The sequence below is a fragment of the Triticum aestivum genome, chromosome 3B, assembly GCF_018294505.1.
Source record: "Triticum aestivum cultivar Chinese Spring chromosome 3B, IWGSC CS RefSeq v2.1, whole genome shotgun sequence".
NCBI classification, from domain to species: domain Eukaryota; kingdom Viridiplantae; phylum Streptophyta; class Magnoliopsida; order Poales; family Poaceae; genus Triticum; species Triticum aestivum.
Window position 1 is genome coordinate 305,730,312 of NC_057801.1, and position 7,514 is coordinate 305,737,825.

Sequence of the window (7,514 nt, forward strand, 5' to 3'; positions counted from 1 at the left end):
ACTCCCCCCCGACCTGCGTTTATCGCGCCTTGATGGCGAGTGGGAACCGCCGCCGGAAGACGTGCGGTCGGTTTCGGGCCAGAAAAGATCCACGCATGAGCCGAGGCGTGAAAGTGGTGGGCCCCGGCCTACAGCGGCGTCCCGTCGCGCGCGTGGGCTGGTAGGCCCTCCCAGCCGAAGGGTGCCACGCGGCGCGCGGGTGGCGGGCGGTCAACCCGCCGCTTGGCTGGCGCACCAGCTGTTTTCCCGCCTTTGGAATTTGGCAAGGCTTCGCCAAGATTCCTAGCTGCCGGCTCCTAGCTGCCGGCTCTTCGGGATAGGAAGCTGGCCGAGCTTCTCGTTCCCCCCTTTAGCCGCGAAGCCCGACCAGCTTCGGGGACTACTGTCGGAGTAAATGGCCACGGGTAGCCTAACGGGCTCCCTTTGGCCCTCAGAAAAAACAATGGGCTAACGGAGCCTTGAGGCGCCCAAGACACGGGGCCGCCTTCTTCCGGCCGGCTATCGCTTAGGCCGACAAGCGTAAGGCAGCCTGGCCATAAACAATCTTCGGGGGACGCCACAACAGGGCCGGCTCCAAGAAAGCCAGCCCATGAAGGGCCGGCTCCAAGAAAGCCGGCCCATGAAGGACCGGCTCCGAGAAAGCCGGCCCATGGCAGGCGGCCATGGGCCGTACCCTACAGTCAACCCCCCATAACAGTGACGAGACGGGGCGTGGCTACAGTGGACCCTGCCACCCCCGAATCTCAGAGCAAGCATGGCTAAAGTATGCCGTACATGGCGGACATCTCCTGTCCGGCGAGGCACTGCTGCCATGCGAATCATGACGCCATCCATGACGGGCCGCTGGTACGTCCCAGAAGCGGCAGGCCCCTTCAGTCAGAGATACATCCGAAGGCGGCTTGGCCTCCCCTAGCCGGCCTAAGGCCAGGCCGGCTTCCTGCAGCCGGCTTGCTCCCCTGCCCGGGGCGCAAGCACCATCAAGCAGACAAGACGAGGTAAGGCTACAGTGAGCGCCCGCAAGGCGGCGTCACTGTATCCATGCTTACCTCGACAAAGCCCTCATCATCAGAGGCGAGGCGACCGTAACCAGCCCCCGACAAGACCCCCAAGCGGTGGGGCCGGTAGTCGGCGGGACCCACCAGTCGGCGGGCCCCAGAAGCCGGCGGACGTAGACGCTGACAGCCTGGGTCCATGCTCAGGCCGGATTACCATTGTACCCCCCGGGGGTAGGCCTATATAAACCCCCCAGGACACCCATGCAAAGGGTTGATCTCAGAGAGTTTTAGACACAACCATAGGGAGAGAAGAGAGCTAGCCTTGCCCTTCTTCCTCCCTCCACCGAACAGCTCAAGGAGCCTCTTGTAGCTTCTTATCGATCTAGTGATCATGCAGAGACCCCGCAAAGCAGGAGTAGGGGTATTATCTCCACGGAGAGCCCCCAACCTGGGTAAGATCCACCGGCATGCATGTCTTCGCCTTATCCCGTTTCCAGGCACCGGCGATGTCTTACTGGCTCCCACAATGATAAGCCATCCGTTGGCATATGTCATACCTACCACCCGACAGTGCTATTATAATTTCATGCATCCATAATTATCCGGCTTTGGGCACAGTCAGGGAGAACAACACATGGTTACAATGCATGTGTTCGCTATGACAGGAATTCGCTGTCATACGCAATACTTACCAAGATTTGTTACATTGGACACCACCATTTCCTTGCCAAGGACAAGTCGTGTCCTACAAATTACTGAAGACATGTATTCAATGCAAAGCATGAAAACCGTGATGCGCCAAAGAGGCTCATAGCCGGTGAGTTGCAACTGGAATTATAGAAGGTCAGGCATATTACACCAGGAAGCCATCATGATAATGGTAGCGGGAAAAGGAAGTGTGGCAGGGCAGAAGAGAGATTATTGTTTACCTGCAAGTCCACTTTTTGGGACTTGTAGTATTGGAAAGATTTTGATCTGCGGCATAATATTGATGTGATGCACATCGAGAAAAATATATATGACAACATTATCGACACACTTCTTAATATTGAAGGCAAGTTGGAAGATTCCTTAAAATCTAGGATTCATTTGACACACCTGGGTATCAGAAAGGATTTGCAGGTGCAAGATGAAGGTAAACCACGGTATATGTAACCATCTGTGTACGTCTTGGACAAGGTAAAAAGAAAAGAATTTTGCGAGGTCCTGTCACGTGTGAGATTCCCACATGGATTTGCTTCCAACCCTGAAAGGAGAGTCAGGCAGATGGAAACAAGGTACAACGGCTGTAAACTCATGACTTCCACGTCCTACTTTAAAGGGTTTTTACCTGTTATCCATAGAGGATTGGGCCGCCCTAACTTATACAGTACAGTTGCAGATTTGGGACAATTCTTCAGGCAACTCTGCAACAGAAATATCAGGATAGATGCTTTGGAGCGTCTTAGAGACAAGATACCAACTACCCTATGGAACCTTGAGAAGATATATCCTCCAGCCTTCTTTGATGTGATGGTGCATTTGGCTGTTCATCTACCTGATGAGGCACTACTTAGAGGTCCAGTAAAGTATGGATGGATGTACCCTGTTGAAAGGCGGCTAGGAACTTTTAAGGGCTATGTTAGGAACAGAGCTAGACCCGAGGGTTCCATCGTAGAGGCCTACATTGCTACATAAGCATTGACATTCTGCTCAAAATACATTGAAACAGCTGATCAACTTAGAAAAGAGGTGGGTGAAGACAATCACAGGCACAATGTTTTCAATTGTTCTGTTCAATTTATAGGGTAGAGTCGACAAGACAACATACCTAAAGATTTGGACAAAATGGTTTGGTGTGTGTTGAATAACTGTCCTGAGATTCTACCTTATATCGAGTAAGTGCTAAGTACTGCAGCTTATACATCGTAATCTACTAAACTTGCAGCACATTCTTATATTTTTAGATGTTTGACGCGATCACTATGTTGTGCAACATCTACAGAAAGGACTTACTGCCGCAAAATCTAAGAAAAATTGACAAACTGGTTATGGCAGGATTTGCGAAATGGTTCAAGATCCATGTAAGCTTTTGAATTGCATTGTCAGTTTTTTTAATATATTGAGTACATAAGATGATCAGCTCATCTATTTTATAACCAAAGGTTAAGAAGATTTGGGAGGATGGGCATGCAGTTGATGATGCCCTTTACGCACTAGCCACGGGTCCTATTGCTCGGGTAAGACATTATGAATGTTGCGTTGTTGGAGATGTGCGCTACAACACCCTTGCACGTGAAGAAGGGAGGAAGACACAAAACAGTGCCATCATGAGGACGGATACATATGATGAAGAGACAACTAAAATGTATGCTAACCTAATAGACATTGTTCAGTTGTACTATATCTCCAATTTCGAGGTTCATCACTATGTGGTTCTGTTGTGCTGTCGTTGGTATAACCTGTTTTCTAGGCTCACAAAACCCAGAGTTAATGATTATTTCAAATCCATCAATGCAAGGCAGCGTACCAGACCAAAAAGCCTTTTATTTTGGCAAATCAAGCAACACATATATTTTTCTTGGAAGACACATTTGCAAGCAGCAACGACTGGAGAGTATTGCAAAGGTTTGAGCAGAGGAATTTGTTTAATGAAGTTGCACAACAAGATGATGCTTACACTGCTCCTAATGTACAATATTCCACAGATGTTCATAACATCTTTGAGAACCATCACGTCAATGACGCTGGAGAAGAGATTGCCTGTCTGGCTATGGACATACAAGAGTTGATCAAGAAGTAGCCAACGTTCGAGGACATTGAGGATGAACAAGAAGATGACACTGTGGGAATTACGATTCAGACAGATACACATGGCAAAGATATTGACACTTCTGCTGCGGATGATGATTAGATTTCTTTTGTCGTATTTGCCTGTCAAAAGACATTTTTTATCTACTATGTCAAATTGTGTTTGCTCTGACAACTGAAACCTGGTGAACTTGTTGTTTAGTATTTTGCTGTGAGAAGATCACTTATTATGTACGTTGATTTGTGTTTGGTGATTGTATGAAGACTAAAACATGATGACATTGTTGTTTAGTTGTACTCATATTTGGATGTGAAACTTGAATTTGATGACATAGTTTGTTGTTGGACTGTAATTTGCTTGACACCTTTGAATGGGAACAAAGCTGACCTGACATGGCCTATGCTAATTTATTTATTTATTAGCAAAAGGGCCTCTGCTATTTATTTATTTATGAGCAAAAGGGGATACCCTCGATTTCTGTTAATAGAAATCATTCGATGTTCACAACACTACGCCCAGCCTGCTAAACATGTTTCATTCATTACTAGTTTCAGCAAAGTGCTCATGTCATAGCCACTGAATACATCATGAGTGCTACATACTCTACAAATAAAGAGACAATCATTCTATAGAGCACATCGATTTTTCCCATTATCTTCACAAGATCTTTCATCTCCTCATTGTTGTCAAGGCCGTTCAGCAGCTATTGCTTGTCCATGGTCAGAGGAACTGCATCTTTAACCTTTTGCTCTGCATCTTCCTCTTCTGTTGTTCCTTTAACCTTCAGTTACTTGTCCAACACCCCAACCTGCTGGGATTGGGATTCGTCGGCTAACCAAATAATCAGCGCAGTTGCATTCTGCCGCATCAGCAACTTCCTAGAAATACAAATCACACAAATCTTCCCTTTTTTGCACGAATCAAATTGGAAGATCATCAACCAAACTAGTAAAAAAATCTGCAACTCAAAGCAGCAGAACAACACTTAAACATATTATTACCCCATTATTCGGGCATTTGTAGAAGACACAGCCAGGGTTGAGGATTGTGGTTGACATGCGATGGATGACTCTTCGTGATTTGCAGTAGTCGCAACACACCAACGGCAGCAGGATGCGATGGGAAACCGACTGAGGTGCGTGTGCTGGCGGGGGTGTGTTGAGACCAACAGGCGATGGTATGGGTGGTGACTTGGCACATATCTGGTTGTTGCCTGCTGAAGAGCAGGTGGACGAGCAGCCAGCGGACATGGTTGCTGCGGCCAAAGCTTCTAATGTTAAGCAGAATAACTAGAGAAGAGGAGAAGCGAACGTTGGATATGTCAGTTTCATTACTTGCAGAGTAGCATAGTTCCATATATAGTCATACTCTAGGTTTGGATTCGAACCAGCTACAGGAGCACGTCACTCTTTTTTCAAAAACCCAGCAACGTCTCTTTACTGATACACTAGCTTGTTCTGTAAACCTTCTCAAGTCTTTGATTTTCTTTCTTTTTTGCGAGGAAGGAAGGAGGACAAACTTGAGAGTTCTGCCTTGGTTCGCTCGCCGCGGCACCGCCCTCCGGTGTTGTCAACATGTTCAACAACCGAGAGGAATAAGGAGATGACTGTACATGGTGAGGATGACAGTACGGACCCACCAGGATCATGGCAGTAGGCCAGCAAGTCCCTCCTTTATTACAATAAAAAAGGGTTCCTCCTTATGGTTTCCTGACGTCTGGGTCACACGCCACTGTCAACGTAGTCAATAAGCGAGATAGCTGCACAAGGAGCGGCAAACACCCGGGATCGAGCTGCGCGCGTAGTAATTATTATTTTTTGGGACGGAGAAGGGTATCAACTAGGTTGTGCGGGAGCTGTGGCCCGTCTAGCCCTGGATTTTATTTCATATGTTTACCACATGACCAGTCCAGTTTTTTTTCCTTTCTGAAAATGGCTAGCCCACCTATTTTTGTTTTTTGCATAACAACCAACGTAGGCCTAATTGCTTTTCTACGCCCTGCTGTGCCAGAAATCTTTCAAGACGAAGAGAGATGCATTCGGGCTTGCCCAGAAAATGGGCTATAAGTAATAAGAAATGGGCTATAAGTAATATTAAATGGGCTGTAAAATGAAAAAAATACAGCAAACAGGCAATTAGTTCCAAAATATTGTTTTCTTTATGATTTTGATATTTTATTTCATTGTTTTTGTGTGGGTAAAATTTCTTTGGATTAAAATAAAGGTATGTTTAGTTTTTAAATTAATGTGAATCTGGCTAGAATTTTCGGGTTGTATGTTGTTTGGGGCAGATTTGGAGGCTGACTTGTGGGTCTACTAGGTTGACGTGTACGAAAGGCTTTGTCAACTTAGTCCACAAACGATTCTAGCAGCAGTGACCGTGGGATGTTAATCCAATGGTCATGCTGCTTCTTCAATATCTGATGTTCTTGCTCCAGCCGCTCGAGCCAGCGCTGGTGGAACTGCCTGCTCCCGCCTCCCATGGTCGGTTGTGCTGCCGCACAGGCCGCATCGCCCCACCCTACTCCATCACTGACCAGGCCATTCCTCTAATCTCCCACGCCTCCTGTTATTTTCTGGTGACGGCAGCCGAACCAGTAAACCCTCGTACTCCCCACTGCGTGGGAAACCACTACCAAGTCTTCCCCGGCTCTGGTTAATTCCCTTCCTAGGATTCGCTGTCGTCCACTGCCCTGGTGCTCTCAGTGCGGCGTGGTCAATGTGGTCAACAAACGACATCCATCATAAGAGGACTATACGTGGAGAGGCTCATAGCTGGGTCCACGGCCGCACGCAAGGAAGTGCTTCCTTATTACGCACAAAATAATTATTCCTCCACCTGGCAGCTGGGACCCACCGGAAGGGCCTCTATATTTCGTGGAAAAAATGTTGCTCCCGCTGACAGCTCGGACCCACCAGCTATATCTTTGCACACAAGGAAGTGCCTCCTTATTACGCACAAAAAAATGAATACTCTCCCTGCTCGCTGGGACGCACCATTGTGGGAGGCGGACTTGTGGGCCTACTAAGTTGACGCCGACGGAGGGCTTTGTCAACTTAGTCAATATGAATGATTCTAGATCCCGTCACCGTATGATGTCCATCCAACGACCGTAGTGCTACTTCAACCTCTGGTCTACTTGCTCTAGCCGCCCAAACTAGTGCAATTCCTGCCTCCTGCTCCTACCTCCCATGGCCGGCTCTGCTGCCATGCAGGCCTCACCGCCCCACTCCACTCCAACCTCTGGCCAGGCCATCCCTCTAATCAACCACAACCCCTGTTATTCTGCGGTGATGGCAGCCTCACATCGCAGCCGAACCAGTTAACCCTTATACTCCTCTCCAAGTGTGCAAACATTGTCTCGTCTTTCCCGGCTCCGTGTCGTCCGCTTACTAGGCCTCGCCGTTGTCCACCGCCTTGGTGCTCCCGGCACGGCGTGGTCAATGTGGTCAAGGAATGGCTTCCATCGGAAGAGTATTATACATGGAGAGGCTGACAGCTGGGTCCACGGCCGCAGCAAGGAAGTGCCTCCTTATTACGCGCAAAATAATGATTCCTCCACCTGACAGTAGGGACCCACCTAACGGGTCACCGTATTTCGTGAAAAAAACGTTTCCCCTGACTTCTCATACCCACCAGCTACATCTTCGGAAACATGGATGTGCGTCCTTATTACGGGTAAAAAAATGATCCCCCCCGACAGCTAGGACCCAGCAGCTATATCTTCG